Consider the following 21,711-nt stretch of genomic DNA (forward strand, 5'->3'; position numbering starts at 1 on the left):
AACACTGTCATTGTACTTCTTATATACAGTACAGACCAAAAGTTTGGACACACCTTCTTATTTTAAGATTTTTCTGTATTTTCATGACTATGAAAATTGTACATTCACACTGAAGGCATCAAAACTATGAATTAACACATGTGGAATTATATACTTAACAAAAAAGTGTGAAACAACTGAAAATATGTCTTATATTCTAGGTTCTTCAAAGTAGCCACCTTTTGCTTTGATGACTGCTTTGCACACTCTTGGCATTCTCTTGATGAGCTTCAAGAGGTAGTCACCGGAAATGGTCTTCCAACAATCTTGAAGGAGTTCCCAGAGATGCTTAGCACTTGTTGGCCCTTTTTCCTTCACTCTGCAGTCCAGCTCACCCCAAACCATCTCGATTGGGTTTCATGTTTGGTGACTGTGGAGGCCAGGTCATCTGGCGTAGCACCCCATCACTCTCCTTCTTGGTCAAATAGCCCTTACACAGCCTGGAGGTGTGTTTGGGGTCATTGTCCTGTTGAAAAATAAATGATGGTCCAACTAAACGTAAACCGGATGGAATAGCATGCCACTGCAAGATGCTGTGGTAGCCATGCTGGTTCAGTATGCCTTCAATTTTGAATAAATCCCCAACAGTGTCACCAGCAAAGCATCCCCACACCATCACACCTCCTCCTCCATGCTTCATGGTGGGAACCAAGCATGTAGAGTCCATCCGTTCACCTTTTCTGCATCGCACAAAGACACGGTGGTTGGAACCAAAGATCTCAAATTTGGACTCATCAGAACAAAGCACAGATTTCCACTGGTCTAATGTCCATTCCTTGTGTTCTTTAGCCCAAACAAGTCTCTTCTGCTTGTTGCCTGTCCTTAGCAGTGTTTTCCTAGCAGCTATTTTACCATGAAGTCTGCACAAAGTCTCCTCTTAACAGTTGTTGTAGAGATGTGTCTGCTGCTAGAACTCTGTGTGGCATTGACCTGGTCTCTAATCTGAGCTGCTCTTAACCTGCGATTTCTGAGGCTGGTGACTCGGATAAACTTATCCTCAGAATCAGAGGTGACTCTTGGTCTTCCTTTCCTGGGGTGGTCCTCATGTGAGCCAGTTTCTTTGTAGCGCTTGATGGTTTTTGCAACTGCACTTGGGGACACTTTCAAAGTTTTCCCAATTTTGCGCACTGACTGACCTTCATTTCTTAAAGTAATGATGGCCACTCGTTTTGCTTTACTTAGCTGCTTTTTTCTTGCCATAATACAAATTCTAACAGTTTATTCAGTAGGACTATCAGTTGTGTATCCACCAGAGTTCTGCACAACACAACTGATGGTCCCAACCCCATTTATAAGGCAAGAAATCCCAACTTATTAAACCTGACAGGGCACACCTGTGAAGTGAAAACCATTTCTGGTGACTACCTCTTGAAGCTCATCAAGAGAATGCCAAGAGTGTGCAAAGCAGTCATCAAAGCAAAAGGTGGCTAATTTGAAGAACCTAGAATTTAAGACATATTTTCAGTTGTTTCACACTTTTTTGTTAAGTATATAATTCCACATGTGTTAATTCATAGTTTTGATGCCTTCAGTGTGAATGTACCATAGTCATGAAAATACAGAAAAATCTTTAAATGAGGTGTGTCCAAACTTTAGGTCTGTACTGTATGTGACTGACATGTTTCTATCTAATCTATGTGTGATGCTCTATTCTTTCTGTTATAAATTGTCGGGTACCGGTGTATGCCGCTGCTGAATTGCCGGCTTTTCATGTTTCACTGTGAGCACTGTTCCCATCGATTTGGGCAACCACCTCCCCCAATACATTCTACATTATTGTTAGTTGTTTTCCTTCATGTAGAATTAACCTACAAGGAAAGAAAGGGTTTATTTTCATTCCGATATTTGTGTCCCATTGACTTGCATTGGTTTCCGGTATCGGAATCGGCGATATCCGATACTTTTTGGGTATTGGCCCGATCCAATCCGATCCGATATTTCCTGATATCGGAAGGTATCGCTCAACACTAGTCCTGGCTGAAAGGGCAGTGTTAGGTGGGCTGCTTTCTACATGGTGCTTGAAGCTTGTTCTCTATCTAAACAATTTCATTTTGCAGTCTCAATTGTAGAATATCATGATATGACTACTACTAATCCGGCTCACTGATGAATGCCTGACTCATATCTGACAGTCTTCTTACTAGGTATACACTGCCCAACAAACACTTTGGCAGGAATTCTCTAACAATCAGTTTTTCATCATTCCTTATGTCAGAACATTATATTATAAAGCTTTTAAATAGCTGCGGTATCATTTACAATGAGAAACCACTTTTTCATGAATTTTTTCATGCACTGCACAAAGAGTTCACAAAAAGCCATGTTCACACAGTTCAGTTGAGTTAACTGAGAATCCATTTATAACTTTTATCTTCCTTCTTCTGAGCTCCTCTCAGCAGATTTTTGACCTCAATGTTCTGCTCAACTTTCATGTAGTCATAAATGAGCTGAAAGCAAGATGAGCTCATTAGAATTATAAACTCTCCTATCATAAGAAGATCAGAAGATCACTGATGGATAAAAAAAAGTACCCCAAAAGGTGTCCATTTCCTTTAAGGAAAAGTGATGCTCCAAATACTAAAAATACACTGAGGTAACAGGTACTCAAGATTTCTCATCAGCATAGAAGGGTTTTCTTTAAAGGGGTTGTCCATCCTTTAGCTATAAGTCTACAGTCACTCTATGTCCTGCCCTGCTCAATACACACACTCAGTAAGACCGCGCCCATGTAGTCCGCACGTGACAATATGTATGCTAATCACATACATGCCGTGATGTGCCTACTGCTCCTGGCACTGGAGAATCTTCACAGCGTGCAGGGTGCGTGCTGGGAGGATTGACAAGTCGACAGTCACATACTGTGACTGTAGATTTGCAGCTTGCTGTGGAACTGCAACTGGTTTAAAAAATGGATAATTTGGTGAAAGAATTCTTTCAGGAAAGAGGTTTGGATGCCTTTTTTGAAGATATTTTCAAAATTATGTGTAAAAAATTACTTGAGATGCATCATTAATCCACCTAAAATGAGGCAATTTGATGGACTTCTTTTTGTGACTGACAACTTTTGGTTTTCACAAAGTTTGCTGCTTCATTGTTTTTAGATCTGTTAATCAGATGTTTCTATTGTTACTGCAGTAGAATTAGCAGCATTTCAGAAGTTTTTACACTTTTATTGACAAATCATCAACCTTATGTAAAGACTCAATATTTATAGTGTTGTCCATTATTTTTCAAGACTTCTGCAATTCGCCCTGGCAGCTGGATATCAACTTCTGGGCCAAATCCTGACTGATGACAACACATTCTTGCCTAATCAGTGCTTCTTAGAATTAATCATAATTTCATAATGCTCCATCTTGGGGGAGAAAGCATTGTTCATCACCAAATTGCTGCTGGATCGTTGGGAGAAGTTGCTCTTGGAGGATGATTAGATGTCATTCTTTATTAATGACAATATTGTTAGACAAAATTATGAGTGAGTCCACTGCCTTGAATAAAAAGCAACTCCAACTATAAAAGGTCTCAGGAAGCTTTATTTTTGGCATGAAACAGGAATAATGGTTGCAGGCACCTCTCATATTCTGGACAATCATTCTTTCAGATGTTCCAAACAGTCTGTAGGTGGCTTCGCCTATTCATAAATCTGGAGCATCTGACTAGTGGCGTGCACCTCCATGCCCTACTCCACAAAGCTCACTCCAGTCAGGGACTGAGAGGGAGTGACATTTCTGGAGTAAGAAACACCACATCTCGTCATGAATTAGACAAGCTATGGCGTCACAACTCCTACCATGCCCCCACTCCATCTCTACCCATTTTGATGGAGCTTTGAGAAACTGACGTGAAAAAGCCAAAATTTTGATGCAAGTTGTGCCAAAATTCTGTGACTTTTCAAAGCTTTTTTTATTCACTTTATTTTTACATAAAAGCTTTGATGAATCGGGGCCCCAAAATTCTCCTCATGACAGTTTTTTTTTATAATGATCTTGGAAGATCCAGTCCTACTTTTGGCCATGAAGATATTGCCTGCAAATTCTGTTTATTCTAAATCTCTTTGGATGTGTCAAATTTGGCTTGTGAAATCAGCTGAAACATAATGTCTTTGACAGGCGACTGCAAAAATGGTGGACTCTTAATTAGTTTAGAGATTTCCGTTTCATCATGTATTTGCGTAGATGTACAGACCATCACTTTACGGCACTGTTCTACAACCTCTACATCTCCAGCTATTGCAAAATGACTGACTTGCAAGTTACAGCTCCCAGCAGCATTACTTCAGGGAAGTTGGTTCATGCAGCTCCAAATTTCAGCAGTATATTTTGGAAGTTAGACCCACTCATACAGTATTTGAGCCTTTAACTGAGTCGTCTATCCGGTCTTGTTTACCACCTTAGGGTATGTGCACATGATGTCTTTTACAGATGGTTTTAGCTCCAAAAACCACCTTAAAAAGCACTAACTGAAGAATGAATATATGCATTTCTACGTAAAAACGACATGCTGCTCATATATTCAGTCCTTTGAGCGTATATTAACCGCTCAGGTTTCCAAAGCCAATTTGTTAAAAGTGAGTTGACCATTCCTTCAGGCATTGTTCCTCATTTCTTCTGCTTTGAAGATGCTTTATACTTTACAATACAAATCAAGTGAAAGGCACAAAAGACACCCAGAAGATGCCCATCTTTTTGAGTGTTTGCCAGCGTTGCTTCAAAAACCGCTATCAGCTTCTTTATTTTTTAATGGAGTTAAAAAAACACCTGGAAAACAGCAGTAAAAAAGGCACTCCAAAAGCTATGAAAAAAAAACTAAAAAATCCCTGCTGTATGTCAAAACCACACTGCGGAAATTACAAAAAAAAAAAATCACTAAAAAAGAAGCTTCAGGAAAAATATGCCGACATTTACTGAAGCGTCTTCCTCTTGAAAAACTCGGGTGGTACACCAGCCTAAAAAAGTACATGTGTGCACATACCCTTGTACTGTCCCCTCTCTTCTCTCATCTTGTTTTTCTTTGGATGAACCTTTTCGCTAAGCCTATGTTTGCGGTTCAACTTGCTGTTTTTTATGCAAAATGTAACACCAATACACAGAGCAGTCAGAATTGAAATCCCATTGGTTTAAAGGGGTTGTCTAGGCAAAATAAAATTTTTCCCAGTGGACAAGATATGTGAAAAATTACAAACTCAGTCATGCTCACCTACTTGAACCCACCTGGATTCCATGCAGGCTGCTGTGGTCTGTGCATCCACAGGAACAGTGCCGGTTTTAGACAAAGTGGGGCTGTGGGCAAAAGTTTAAAATGGGGCCCCAAATGCTAACATTGCTCCATTTCACAGAAACATTTTGGTTGTATTTATATGCACTGAGTTCAGGCCGTTAAACAAGCGTGATCGACAATATTGAAGTCTTTCGGTGCTTGTTTCCCGGCCTCTTTGCACAAGCTGAGGAAGAATGATTGGGACAGAACGATCAGTAGTGGATCAATCTGTACCCATACAGTATCATGTTATCAGCAGCATATCTGCAGTTTTCACTGGGCGATGTGCTGCTAAGAACAAGGATTTTTGTTAAACAACCCAATTACTCGATGAATAGGCAGAATTTTGCTCATTTAGTATAATGCACCCCATAGTCCTCCATATAGTATAATGCACCCTCATAGTCCTCCACATAGTATAATGCTCCCCATAGTCTTCCATGTAGTATAATGTGCCTCATAGTCCTCCATATAGTATAATGCACCCTCATAGTCCTCCATATAGTATAATGCACCTGTAGCACCCTGAGGATTCGGCTGCTACAGGGGTATTGCACCTCAACCCAGAGGTGTGATATTCCACTCCCGGGTAAGGATGGAGTGTGGAACTGAGCTCAGAAGGCTGCATGCACTACACACATCCCATTTCCGGAGGGCAGACCAACGGTACTCCCACTTAGAAATGTGCAGGTACGACCGAGTCTGTCCTTGGCTGGAGTGGGAGGGGGGTGGTACATCCCAGTAGTGTAGGGGCAGATAGGGGGAGCAGTCTGGGTAGTGCTAGGAGCTCATTGGGTGCTGGTCACCTGAGCTCACACATAGAGGGAGTATTTAAGGTGGGCACCATCTAAGATCAGGGTCAGTCTGTGAGAAGTCAGAGAGACATCAGTCTTTGCAGAGGAGTGGAAGAGAGCAGAGGAGCAGAGCAGCCCCAGAGCAAGAGTGAGAGAGGAGAAAGAAAGACCCAGAGGGGGAGAAAGAAGGAACTCTGAGAACCCAAATACAATCACAGGGTGAAGAGTTGGCAACAGGGTACCGGATCCCAAACTGGTGGGGGCTACAGCATACCTCAGCCAGAGACCGGAGGCCGTGGGCAGAATCTGCCACGGCCACCCATCATATCCACCCGGAAGGCAGACCACGCATAGGGTCAGGGAACCCAGAGTCAAGGGTTACCAACAGAAGGCCCGAGGGAGCCGGACATAGGTGGATCCCTGGTGGGGAAGGCCAGAGACGAGGACAGGACAGAAAGGGAGCTCAGAACCACGCTCCAGAACTACTTGGGGGTTGGCCGAGTCCAGGACCTGGTGGACGCAGCACGGCTCGGGTGGTCACTCAAGGCCGGAGTGACCGGAACATCTGTAGTAAGTAAAGAACCCTGAACTGCACAACCCGACTCTGACTCTCATTACCATCATCCCTGCACTTCCACAACCACCATCCTCTGCACCTGACCCCCTGAGGCTATACCCCTCCCGTTGGGGGTTATACCACCTAAGCTGCACCAACACCATCAGCCTCAGCGGACCCTGCTGCAGCGGCGGCCGTAGTGACCGCAATTCAACGGGTGGCGTAGTCGACATAAAGAACTTTAGTAACATCAGTAAGGACTGCCACACACTGAGCTTGACACCCTGGGCACGGACCGGGTCACAGCCACTCGGAGACTACAACCCCCATCTGATCCGGCTCCGGGTATTCCCCTAAAGAATATGGCTCAGGGGGCGCGTCACACCCTCATAGTCCTCCATATAGTATAATGCACTCCCCATAGTCCTCCATATGGTATAATACACTCCACATAGCCCTCCACATAGTATAATGCACCCCATAGTCCTCCATATAGTATAATGTGCTCCATAGTCCTTCATATAGTATAATGCACACCCCATAGTCCTCCATATAGTATAATGTGCTCCATAGTCCTCCAGATAGTATAATGCGCTCCCCATAGCCCTCCACATAGTATAATGCACCCCATAGTCCTCCATATAGTATAATGCACACCCCATAGTCCTTTATATAGTATAATGTGCTGCATAGTCCTCCATATGGTATAACGCATACCCCATAGTCCTCCATATAGTATAATGCACACCCCATAGTTCTCCAGTTCCATATAGTATAATGCAGCCCCATATAATATAATGCAGTTCCATATAGTATGATGTAGCCCCCAAAGTCCTCAAGTTCCATATAGCATAATGCAGCCCCCAGAGTGCTCCAGTTCCATATAGTATATTGCAGCTCCCAGAGTACTCCAGTTCCATATAGTATAATGCAGCCCCCGGAGTACTCCAGTTCCATATAGTATAATGCAGCCCCAGAGTACTCCAGTTCCATATAGTATAATGCAGCCCCCAGCGTGCTCCAGTTCCGTTTAGTATAATGCAGCCCCCATAGTTGTCCAGTTTCATATAGTATAATGCACACCACATACTCACTCATTTAAAAAAAATACAATACTCACCTCTCCCCGTTCCCCCGCTGCACTGGTCTCTGCAGCACATCCCCTCAGCAGCTGCATTTCCCGTCACATGGCATGATGAAGTGACGTCATCGTACCCACTGCGTCAGACGCAGAGGAGGCATGATGGGCGAGGGAGCGTCACCTGACGCTTCATCCTCCATCAACGCTTTGATCTGTATTGGCATCTGAGTTAAATGTGCAATGCCAGGTGTGAGGAGGGGGGGATCCCAGAGCCGGGCCTAGCACCGGGCCCCTCTGAATCACAGGCCCCATAGCGTCCGTGTCGTCTGCCGCTATTAGCGGCACGCTGCTGCCACCTAAGGGCCCCTGAGGGAGTGGGGGCCCTAGGCAAATGCCAAGTTTGCTCCACCCTAACGCTGGCCCTGCACAGGAAGCAGAACCAGCCGCTGGACTGCTGCAGCTTCTTATTGGCTGCAGCACTCAGGTGACTCGAGCACCACATCATTGGATGTTTTATAATGTTACACTCCTTAAAGTCATCTGACCACTGCAGTCAATCACAGGCCGCAGAGGTCCAGCAGCTGGTGGAAAGTTGACATCACCGCTTCCTGTATCTGTGCAGTCCACAGAGTGGCCCGAGTTGGATCCAGGTGGGTGCCGGTAGATGAGCTTGACTGAGTTTATTTGTTACATATCTCGCCAACTGGGCAGTGTTTTCATTTGCCCGGATAACACTTTTAAATAGCACCTATACACAGAAGTGTCACCTATTAGGCTCTGTTCATTTGACATCTGTTTGTAATGGATCCAGTATTAAAAAAAAAAAAGATTTATTACAGGCACAGCAAAAACAGACACATAATGGAAACCAATTTTTCAGTTTTTGAATGGATCCTCTTTAAAAAAAAAATGAACTTCATGAAAAATGCACACTTTGGTTTATGTTTCACATCCTTTTCTCTTCAGTTTTTAACAGGTCCATTTTTATTAGTGGCGTCTCTGAACACCTTGTGTTAAGAGCTTGCATGATGCTAAAAACTGATACTTTAATAAATTACATAATGGATGAACTTCCGTTATGATCCATTTCCCACAGACTTCACTCTATAAAAAAAAACGTATCAGTTTCCTATCCGTTTTTGGCCAGGCAAATAGGTTGTGAAGGCATATTTACAAGCATAGTTATTTCTATCACACAATACTATGATCAGTAGGATGACAATGTGTTCTATAGAAAAAAATAAAAATTAGTTTTATTCAAAGTCTCATCCCCTATAATTGATCTGTAATATCCTTTAAAAAATTGTTTCTTTTGATTGAGTTTAAAAGGTGGCTCAATGTCCTCAACGTCAGCCTTTGAACACTTAATAGCCGTTAAAATAGGATTTGGGTAATTTTAATATAGAGCAGCAATAAGGACACCAACTGTCTTTGAAACTCTCTTCAATTTGTTTATTTGTAATTTGTAAAAAATATTTAATATCTTATATTTCCTATTTCAAAGTGAACTTGCCAGATTACAGCCAACATTCAGTATTATTCACTGTTTTAGGCAAGTCTAATTTCTAAATATTTACGCAGCAGCCTACACCACTCCCATTGTGTCTTTTACTGACTAATTACATTACTTTAATTTATAATTGTAATTTGCAAGTGTTGATGAGCGATATTAGGGTGATTTGCAGCAACTAGGGTAAAGTGAAGTTTGTCATTCGACACGACCAGTAGTAACACTGGTACAAATGCTGGTGCGTGCGTCCGCTTGCAACTGCAGAAAGAACTACTGAGTTTGCACCACATTCACTAGCTAATTATTGCAAGCGTGATTGATAAATTGTGGCCAGCATCCACAGATCCAAATATAAAGTTGTTCGAGAGATTTTCGGCTGCCTGGAATCAACTGGATAAAACCAAGTTTTTGGCTGGAATGGAAGATGACATAGTTTCAACTGAGCTAGGTCCACTTAAAGAGTGTCCAGTTGAATTTTGCACCAATCAGTTTGCACAATGCCATCCAAGAGATGATCATAAGGAATTGTTAACACTGCCACTCTTGTTCCTTGGTTCACCGGCAAACCCAGACGTACATAAACACTCCAGGCGCCTAGCATTGTGCCCGATGGATGGCCAAAGTGATATACACTCTGAAGGTCTTCATGTTTCATCGCCAATTTTGTTTAACTTTGACAGAGTTAAAAAATCTCCGCCAATTTTGCACTATTATTGTCCGCTTATATTTGATGGCTTGGTACCTGTAGCCGGGCAGGAGGCAGAGACGCCGTTCCCCTTACCGCCGCGGTCCTGTTCCGGCGTCTTCTCGCTTCCCTACAGATGCTGCTAGTGCACGCAGCTTCCCTGGCCCTGTGCTTAGGGCACGCGCGCACCGTCCTGAAAAGTCTCCCGCCTGTTACCTGCCGTGCCTACCTGTCAGCCTACCTGGAGGCTCCTGCTTGTTCCTGCCGTGTCTGCCAGTCCGTCTGTCCGGACCACCCATCAGCTTACTTGCCGTGCTCATCTGCTGTTCCAGTCAGTCCTTGCCATCTGACCCGTGGGAGTCACCTGCTCTCTTACAAGGTCGTCTCCAGAGTAGCACCTGGTCCCTCTGCTCGGTCCCTCCTTGGTCACGGAGTCGATTGAGCCGCCGTACGACCTTGGTCGGTCTGAGTTGATACCTAGTTACGCCCCTCTGGGTTCCTCCTTGCACCGCAGCACAGAGGTTCCACCACCCGGATCTGTAACAGTACCTCTGTCAGATCCCAGCGACATTGCTGCAAAATTACCTGACATTACTGCAAGAACTTGTAGCATACAAAGGAATCAACGAGCCTGTTGCTGATGCAGCAATAAAAACTTTCACCAAACACCAGTCTTACCACAGTGAGTTTATGGTGGGTCTGGCTTTTTTTGACAATGAGGTTCCAACCACAGAAAAGGTTGAGATGGTACTGGCTCTGCAGAAGGAAGGCAACAATGTCTGCTCAACTCGCGTGCAGCTTGCCGAAGACCTTGTGTCACACAAGAAGCTTCATCACTTCATGTCGTCCAACACAAAAAAACTGTTGGTTGCACTGGAAATAAACCAAGATTTTCATCATCAAGATCGTTGTCTGTGGCACACCAATGCAAGTTACATCGATGCATCATCAAAAGTCGGATTGAAAATCGTGAATGATGCCGCCGAACACTCCCTTACACTCACGAGTACATACAGTTCATCACTGAGCACTCAAAAAGACAAGAAACAGTTTATTCTCCAGTGTGTGGAGAAGTATCACCGTGACTATCCTGAGCCAAATAAAGTGTGCTTCGTTAAAAAAAAGTGAAACCATGAAACTACTGTAAAATTGTACATTTACTTTGCTGCAAGACATTTATTACAAATAATTGATAGTTTTGTGATGATTGAGCCACCAGTAAACAATGTTGCAATGTTCCGAAACTTTGTATATGTTACAATCACACCAAAGGGAATTATTCCCAGGGGTGAGACCAAAAAATTTGCACTAAATTTTTTTTGACTGTCACGCTAATGATCAGTCATTGAAACCACATTACCAATACCATAGAAGTGCCACCCTCTGGCACTGACAACACCTACACACAGAAGAGTAACCTTATATGAAATACATTCACTCACAACATGCGGAACAGTCATCACTATTGCACTAATAACATTTATCGCAGTTACAACATCAGTACACAGAACGCTCATACCTATCATACTAACAACAGTTCTATCCTCCATCATCCCCTGACAACACCCAAATGCAGAGCAATCATCTCTATTGTACCAAGAACACGCTCACACAAATATACCTATAGCACTAACTCCGCTCAAACAAAAGCCATGTCATTTGCATTAACACCCAAACACTACGCTCCAAGCACTGTCTGCTCCAAACACTGTACGCTCCAAGCACTGTATGTCCCAAGCACTGTATGCTCCTCCAAACACTGTATGCTCCAAACACTGTATGCTCCAAACACTGTCTGCTCCAATCACTGTATGCTCCAAACACTGTATGTCCCAAGCACTGTATGCTCCAAACATAGGCGGATTATAATGAGGGCAATCCGGGCTACCGCCCAGGGCCTCGGATCTCCAGGGGGCCCGGGGCTCCGGGGGGGGCTATGGCCGGATTGCCCTCATTATATGTGCGGCCCCGCGGCACATACCGGCAGACCACTCCCCCAGCAGCGGTGCACGGCCGCTACTTCTTCGGCCGGGCCAGCACTGCAGCAGTTAACTTCCTTGTGTGCTGGCCCGGCCGCGTCACTGCTAGGAGACACGGCCCTGTGCGCGGCCGTGTCTCCTAGCTGTGACGTCATGCAGTGCGCGCCCGGCCTGCACTGCTACTTACCACCGGAGAGGAACAGGAGCCAGGAGGACTGGAGCCGAGCCGGGGGATGGTGAGTGTGTGTGCGAGAGAGAGTGTGTATGTGTGAGAGAGAGAGTGTGTATGTGTGAGAGTGAGTGTGTATGTGTGAGAGAGAGAGTGTGTATGTGTGAGAGTGAGTGTGTATGTGTGAGAGAGAGAGTGTGTATGTGTGAGAGTGAGTGTGTATGTGTGAGAGAGTGAGTGTGTATGTGTGAGAGAGAGTGTGTATGTGTGAGAGTGAGTGTGTATGTGTATGTATGTGTGTGCAGGCAGATATCATTGTGTGATGTCTGTTTATATGTATTTTTGTGTTTCAAATGTGTTTATGCGTGTATGTATATGTCTGTATATGTTTGTGTGCGTGACTGCATGCGGCCTCCTGCTGAGTATAGATGGCGCCGTGTGGCCTCCTGCTGTCTCTGGAGGGGGGGCCGTGCGGCCTCCCGCTGTGTATAGATGGCGCCGTGCGGCCTCCCGCTGTGTATAGATGGCTACGTGCAGCCTCCCGCTGTGTATAGATGGCTACGTGCGGCCTCCCGCTGTGTACAGATGGCTACGTGCGGCCTCCCGCTGTGTATAGATGGCGCCGTGCGGCCTCCCGCTGTGTATAGATGGCTACGTGCGGCCTCCCGCTGTGTATAGATGGCTCCGTGCGGCCTCCCGCTGTGTATAGATGGCTCCGTGCGGCCTCCCGCTGTGTATAGATGGCTCCGTGCGGCCTCCCGCTGTGCATAGATGGCTCCGTGCGGCCTCCCGCTGTGTACAGATGGCTCCGTGCGGCCTCCCGCTGTGTACAGATGGCTCCGTGCGGCCTCCCGCTGTGTACAGATGGCTCCGTGCGGCCTACCGCTGTGTATAGATGGCTATGTGCGGCCTCCCGCTGTGTACAGATGGCTCCGTGCGGCCTCCCGCTGTGTATAGATGGCGTCGTGCGGCCTCCCGCTGTGTACAGATGGCTGCGTGCGGCGTCCCGCTGTGTATAGATGGCTACGTGCGGCCTCCCGCTGTGTATAGATGGCTACGTGCGGCCTCCCGCTGTGTATAGATGGCTACGTGCGGCCTCCCGCCGTGTATAGATGGCTCCGTGCGGCCTCCCGCTTTGTATAGATGGCTACGTGCAGCCTCCTGCCGTGTATAGATGGCTCCGTGCGGCCTCCCGCTTTGTATTGATGGCTACGTGTGGCCTCCTGCCTTGTATAGATGGCTCCGTGCGGCCTCCCGCTTTGTATAGATGGCTCCGTGCGGCCTCCTGCCGTGTATAGATGGCTCCGTGCGGCCTCCTGCCGTGTATAGATGGCTCCGTGCGGCCTCCTGCCGTGTATAGATGGCTACGTGCGGCCTCCTGCCGTGTATAGATGGCTCCATGCGGCCTCCCTCTTTGTATAGATGGCTCCGTGCGGCCTCCTGCCGTGTATAGATGGCTCCGTGTGGCCTCCTGCCGTGTATAGATGGCTCCGTGCGGCCTCCTGCTGTGTATAGATGGCTACGTGTGCTCAATATTGAGTCATACAATTAATGTAAGGCTATGTGCCCACGATGCAGAAATGCTCCGGATTTTTTTTTGAGCGTTTCAGCATCTCCCTGGCAGAAAAAACGCATGCGGATTGTACATGCGGATTGTACATGCGTTTTTCCTGCCAGGGACATGCGGATGTGAAGCGTTCTTCACATGCATTTCCGCATGCGGGTTGACAAGCGCTTTCCAAGCGATTTTAGCATCACTTGGAAAGTGCTTGACAACTTGGTCACACTATATAAATCCATGCAAAAGGCATGGATTTATATAGTGTGACCGTAAAAGAATGGTAAAAAATAAATATATACTTACCTTCTGATGGCCTGCCGACGTCAGCGGTCGCGTGACCTGTCACATGACTAAATGACGTCACGGCAGGTCCTTTTCAGACCATCGCGAGCTGCTGGCAAGCCAGGACGCATCGGATAAAGACACCGGGGGCCATCAGAAGGTAAGTATAATATTTATTTTTTATTTTATTCTTTTTTTTACAGGTTCTATGGTACCCGGGTCCGGAGGAGAGTCTCCTCTTCTCCAAACCTGGGTACCATCCGCACATTGAAACGCATGGATTCTGCATGTACAGATGCAGTGATGTGGATTACATGCGTTCCAATGCAAGTCAATGGCGGCGAAAGCGCCGCGCTTCCGCAAAATAATTGTTAGTGCTGCGGATTTTTCCGCAATGATAATCCGCAGCGGAAATTTCCGCAGCATATGCACAGCACATGCGGATTATCATTGGGGAACATGGCAGACCTTCTACCAAGCGTTTTTTAAGCGTTTCCGCAGCGGAATTGCCGCTGCGGAAACACTTAAAAAACGTGTAGTGGGCACATAGCCTAAAAAAATTATTATAATTAATATTGTGGCAAATTAATTTCACATGAACTATCACATGATCTATCACAGGGGATCATGTGACATGTCACGTGATACATCAGGTGTGTGTGTGTGGGGTGGGGGGCCCGCGCCTTCTAAACTGCCCGGGGCCCTTGCTACTCTTAATCCACCCCTGGCTCCAAACACTGTACGTTCCAAGCACTGTACGCTAAACTAAAAGCAAAGCTACAATAATAGGAATTAAAATCACCCCAAGATTCAAGAAAAACATAGCAAAAAAGGGCAACAGTGTTTACGAGCCCAAGTCTCAGAACTAGTGCACTTCCAGGATGCAGCAAACCCATATATTAAAGATGGTGGTGACTCGCCCCCTGGGCCGTGGGGCACTCGGATCCGGGCAGTAGGGGAACGATGGGAGTAGTAGTGGCAACCCGGTTCCGTGGCTCAGGGTGGTCAGGCCAATGGTAGTCCGTTATGTGCTGTTGATTATGTCCGACTACGCCACCCGTGGATTTGCGGTCATTAGGAACCGCCGCTGCAAGGCAGACCGCTGGGGCTGATGATGTATGCAGCTGGGATAGTGTGACTCCCCACGGGAAGAGTGCGGCCCCAGGGCAGTGTAGTGGATGTTGGGAGTGATGGTAGTGAGAGTCCCAGTACTGATAGTGCTGGAGGAGCAAGGAGCACGCAGACAACAGGTTGCAGTCCAGGGTCTTTACTAGAACAGGTAAATTGACCCACAAACAGTCCCAGCTAGGAGGGGACCTGGATGTCTGAGAGCAACGGGGAAATTGGCCCTGGTCAGGGTGAGGGTGTAGGCTTACCGTGCTTTCTGTGCTCCTTCTGGCTATCTCCTCGTTATAGGGTAACAGCCCACGTTTCCGAGCTTTCCGTGTACTCTCGTCTGAGAAAAGTAATAATAAATTAAAAATCTATGAACAAATGAAAGTCAGTCATTGCTTTTCTGCTTCCACAGAATTAAAAAAAAAAATTAACCTCATGAAATAGGCCTGGACAGAAATGATGGTACTCTTAACTTAATATTTTGTTGAACAACCTTTTGAGGCAATCACTGTAATTAAACGATTCCTGTAACTGTCAATGAGACTTCTGCATCTCTCGACAGGTATTTTCTGTGACCATTGTGGGTTTTTCTTTCATTAAACGAGGGGTACCAACAATTTTGACCACGTGTGTTTATTATATATGAGGTATTGGTCGATATTTTGACCAAAATACACAAGCTCACAACCCGCGTCAAGGGTCCTCATACTTGAGGTTTGCGTCTTAGGTCATGGGTCTTCCAGCAGGACAATAACCCCAAACAGTCTTCAAGAAGCACCCAGAAATGGAAGGAAACAAAGCTCTGAAGAGTTCTGAAGTGGCCAGAAATGAGTCCAGGGCTAAATCCCATTGAACACCTGTGGAGCGATCTTAAAATAGCAGTTTTGGAGAAGGCACCCTTCAAATATGAGGGAACTGGAGCACTTTGCAAAAGAAGAGTGATCCAAAATTCAAGTTGACAGGTGTAAGTAGCTTGTTGATAATTATAGGAAGCGAGTGATTACAGTTATTTATTTCACAGGGTGTGCAACCAAATATTAAGTTGAGGGTGCCAACAATTTTGTCAGGCCCATTTTTAGGGTTTTGTGTGAAATTATGTCAAATTTGCCTTTTTTCTCAGTTTATTTTGTGTTGTTCCAGTTCACATAGGGAATAAACATGTGTATACCAAAACAAGTGTAATTGCAATAATTTTTTGGGAGAAATACTTCATTTTATGGAACAGTTTCAAGGGTGCCTACACTTTCGGCCATGACTATATATATATAGAGAGAGGTTATGTGTGGGCTCATAATTTATATGGGGGCTTATACTGTATATAGGAGGCTATGTGGAAGATCATTCAGTATTTAAGAGGCTATATGGGGGCTCATACTGTATATAGGAGGAAATGTAAGGGCTAATAAATATAGAGAGCCTATGAGGGTGCTTACACTATATACAAGGGGCTATGTGGGGGCTCATACTATATATAGAGGGGCTGTGTGGATGCTCACACTATATATAGGAGGCTATGTGGGGGCTTATACTGTATAAAGTAGGCTATATAGGGGCTCATACTGTATTTGCAAGGCTATGTGGGAGCTCGTACTGTATATAGGGGGCTATGTGGGGTTCATACTGTATATCGGAGACTATGTGAGGGCTCATATTGTATATAGAAAGGCTATGTGGGTTCATACGGTAAATAGGGGATCATAAAGTATATAGAAGGCTGTGTGTGGTCTCATACTGTACATAAGGGACTATATGGGGGCTTGTATATAGAGAGGCTATGTGGGGTCTCATATTGTTGTTTAGAAGATATATGGGTGCTTACACTATATACAGGGGGCTATTTAAGGGCTCATACTATATGTACAGTAGATGGGCTATGTGGGAGCTCACACTGTATAAAGGAGGCTATGTGGGGGCTCATACTGTATATAGAGGGGCTATGTGGCCTCTTACGGTATATAGGGTGCTTTGTGGCTTCATATTCATTTAAGGGGCACAGAAAATCAGGGACTGCAGATTTGACTTTGGTGGATGAATTTTAAAGTTGTGGGTTTTCAAATTTTTCTAATAATAGTGGTCAGGGGTGTTAATTGTACAACATAATATGTTTGAGAACTGCTTGTAGGCCTGAATGTAACTAATGCTGAATAACATATATTCTAGATCAGTGGTCCACAACTTTTCTTAGGCCATGGCCCCACTATCAGTATTTGATCAGTATTCAGTCAGTATTTTTTCTTAGGAGTGGGAGCCAAAACCAGGAGAGGAACAATCAGAGAAAAGGTATAATAGAAACAAGTGCACCCAGGGGTGGATTAAGAGTAGCCAGGGCCTTGGGCAGTTTAGAAGACAACCCCCCCCCCCCCCCTTCCCAGGTACCCATTGGATCACATGACATGTCAATTGAACCCTTTTTTATAGATCATGTGATAGGTCATGTAAGTAACACACAGGTGCTCTGGTGCAAATCTGTAGATGGAAAAAGACAGATAGTGGCGTGCATAACGCACCGCGCAAATATTTCCCTTGTGTACAGCACTATACATAGCACAGCACTATATAAAATAGAGCAGGGGTGGGAAATTCATTTTCCAGAGGGGCCACATGAGAGACCGTGACTGTTGTGGAGGCCGAACCAATAGGCTGAAATTAATTCTGCTCAATATTAATATTAACTTATTAATTATAATAATTTTAATTTAATTGCATGACTTAATATTGAGCACAATTAAGTATGCGGACATCCCCCTATATACAGTATGAGTCCCCACATAGCTCCCTATATCCAGTATAAGCCCTCACATAGCTCCCTATATCCAGTATGGGCCTCCATATAGCTCCCTATATACAGTGTGAGGCTGCACCCAGCTCCCTATATACAGTGTGAGGCCGCACCCAGCTCCCTAGATACAGTGTGAGGCCGCACGCAGCTCCCAATATACAGTGTGAGGCCACACGCAGCTCTCTATATACACTGTGAGGCCGCACGCAGCTCCCTATATACACTGTGAGGCCGCACCCATCTCCCTATATACAGTGTGAGGCCGCACGCAGCTCCCTATACACACTATGAGGCCGAACGCAACTCCCTATATAGAGTGTGAGGCCGCACGCAAGTCCCTATATACAGTGTAAGGCCGCACGCAGCTCCTTATATAAAGTGTGAGGCAGCACGCAGCTCCCTATATACAGTGTGAGGCTGCACGCAGCTCCCTATATACAGTGTGAGGCCACACGCAGCTCTCTATATACACTGTGAGGCCGCACGCAGCTCCCTATGTACACTGAAGCCGCACGCAGCTCCCTATATACAGTGTGAGGCCGCACGCAGCTCCCTATACACACTATAAGGCCGAACGCAACTCCCTATATACAGTGTGAGGCCGCACGCAGCTCCCTATATACAGTGTGAGGCCGCACGCCGCCCCCTAGATACAGTGTGAGGCCGCACGTAGCTCCCTAAATACAGTGTGAGGCCGTACGCAGATCCCTATATACAGTGTAAGGCCGCACGCAGCTCCTTATATACAGTGTGAGGCCGCACGCAGCTCAGTATATACACTGTGAGGCCGCACCCATCTCCCTATATACAATGTGAGGCCGCAAGCAGCTCCCTATATACAGTGTGAGGCCGCACGAAGCTCCCTAGATATAGTGTGAGGCCGCACGCAGCTCCCTATATACAGTGTGAGGCCGCACGCAGCTCCCTATGTACACTGAAGCCGCACGCAGCTCCCTATATACACTGTGAGGCCGCACCCATCTCCCTATATACAGTGTGAGGCCACACGCAGCTTCCTATACACACTATGAGGCCGAACGCAACTCCCTATATACAGTGTGAGGCTGCACGCAGCTCCCTATATACAGTGTAAGGCCGCACGCAGCTCCTTATATACAGTGTGAGGCCGCATGCAGCTCCCTATATACACTGTGAGTCCGCACCCATCTCCCTATATACAATGTGAGGCCGCACGCAGCTCCCTATATACAGTGTGAGGCCGCACGCAGCTCCCTAGATACAGTGTGAGGACGCACGCAGCTCCCTAGATATAGTGTGAGGCCGCACGCAGCTCCCTATATACACTATGAGGCCGAACGCAACTCCCTATATACAGTGTGAGGCCACACGCAGCTCCCTAGATACAGTGTGAGGCCGCACGCAGCCCCCTAGATACAGTGTGAGGACGCACGCAGCTTCCTATATACAGTGTGAGGCCGTACGCAGCTCCCTATATATACTATGAGGCCGCACGCAGCTCCCTATATACAGTGTGAGGCCGCACGCAGCTCCCTATATACAGTGTGAGGCCGCACGCAGCTCCCTATATACAGTGTGAGGCCGCACGCAGCTCCCTATATACAGTGTGAGGCCGTACGCAGCTCCCTATATACACTATGAGGCCGCACGCAGCTCCCTATATACAGTGTGAGGCCGCACGCAGCTCCCTATATACAGTGTGAGGCCGCACGCAGCTCCCTATATACAGTGTGAGGCCGCACGCAGCTCCCTATATACAGTGTGAGGCCGCACGCAGCTCCCTATGTAGACTGAAGCCGCACGCAGCTCCCTATATACACTGTGAGGCTTCACCCATCTCCCTATATACAGTGTGAAGCCGCACGCAGCTCCCTATACACACTATGAGGCCGAACGCAACTCCCTATATACAGTGTGAGGCCGCACGCAGCTCCCTATATACAGTGTAAGGCCGCACGCAGCTCCTTATATACAGTGTGAGGCCGCACGCAGCTCCCTATATACAGTGTGAGGCTGCACGCAGCTCCCTATATACAGTGTGAGGCCACATGCAGCTCTCTATATACACTGTGAGGCCGCACGCAGCTCCCTGTGTACACTGAAGCCGCACGCAGCTCCCTATATACACTGTGAGGCCGCAAGCAGCTCCCTTTATACAGTGTGAGGCCGCACGCAGCTCCCTAGATACAGTGTGAGGACGCATGCAGCTCCCTAGATATAGTGTGAGGCCGCACGTAGCTCCCTATATACACTATGAGGCCGCACGCAACTCCCTATATACAGTGTGAGGCCGCACGCAGCTCCCTATATACAGTGTGAGGCCGCACGCAGCCCCCTAGATACAGTGTGAGGCCGCACGCAGCTCCCTATATACAATGTGAGGCCGTACGCAGCTCCCTATATACCCTATGAGGCCGCACGCAGCTCCCTATATACAGTGTGAGGCCGCACGCAGCTCCCTAGATATAGAGTGAGGCCGCACGCAGCTCCCTATATACAGTGTGAGGCCGCACGCAGCTCCCTATATACAGTGTGAGGCCGCACGCAGCTCCCTATATACAATGTGAGGCCTTACGCAGCTCCCTATATACAGTGTGAGGCCGCATGCAGCTCTCTATATACAATGTGAGGCCGCACGCAGTTCCCTATATATACTGTGAGGCCGCAACCATGTCGCTATATACACTATGAGGCCGCACGCATCTCCCTATATACAGTGTGAGGCCGCGCGCAGCTTCCTATATACAGTGTGAGGCCACATGCAGCTCCCTATATACAGTGTGAGGCCTTACGCAGCTCCCTATATACAGTGTGAGGCCTTACGCAGCTCCCTATATACAGTGTGAGGCCTTACGCAGCTCCCTATATACAATGTGAGGCCGCACGTAGCTCCCTATATACACTGTGAGGCCGCACCCATGTCGCTATATACACTATAAGGCCGCAAGCATCTCCCTATATACAGTGTGAGGCCGCACGCAGCCCCCTATATACAGTGTGAGGCCACACGCAGCTCCCTATATAAACTGTGAGGCCGCACGCAGCTCCCTATATACAGTATGAGGCCGCACCTAGCTCCCCATATACACTGTGAGGCTGCACGCATCTCCCTATATACAGTGTGAGGCCGCACGCAGCTCCTTATATACAGTGTGAGGCCGCACGCAGCTACCTATATACACTGTGAGGCCGCACCCATGTCGCTATATACACTATGAGGCCACACGCATCTCCCTATATACAGTGTGAGCCCGCACGCAGCTCCCTATATACAGTGTGAGGCCACACGCAGCTCCCTATATAAACTGTGAGGCCGCACGCAGCTCCCTATATACAATATGAGGCTGCACGCAGCTCCCTATATACAGTATGAGGCCGCACCCAGCTTCCTATATACACTGTGAGGCTGCACGCATCTCCCTATATAGAGTGTGAGGCTGTACGCAGCTCCCTATATACAGTGTGAGGCCGCACGCAGCTCCTTATATACAGTGTGAAGCCGCACGCAGCTCCCTATATACAGTGTGAGGCTGCACGCAGCTCCCTATATACAATGTGAGGCCACACGCAGCTCTCTATATACACTGTGAGGCCGCATGCAGCTCCCTATGTACACTGAAGCCGCACGCAGCTCCCTATATACACTGTGAGGCCGCACCCATCACCCTATATACAGTGTGAGGCCGCACGGAGCTCCCTATACACACTATGAGGCCGAACGCAGCTCCCTATGTACAGTGTGAGGCCGCACGCAGCTCCCTATATACAGTGTAAGGCCGCACGCAGCTCCTTATATACACTGTGAGGCCGCACGCAGCTCCCTATATACACTGTGAGGCCGCACCCATCTCCCTATATACACTGTGAGGCCGCACCCATCTCGCTATACACACTATGAGGCCGAACGCAACTCCCTATATAGAGT

Source organism: Phyllobates terribilis, unplaced genomic scaffold (assembly GCF_046119375.1).
Source record: "Phyllobates terribilis strain yellow unplaced genomic scaffold, ASM4611937v1 Scaffold_4__5_contigs__length_816908805, whole genome shotgun sequence".
Taxonomy (NCBI): domain Eukaryota; kingdom Metazoa; phylum Chordata; class Amphibia; order Anura; family Dendrobatidae; genus Phyllobates; species Phyllobates terribilis.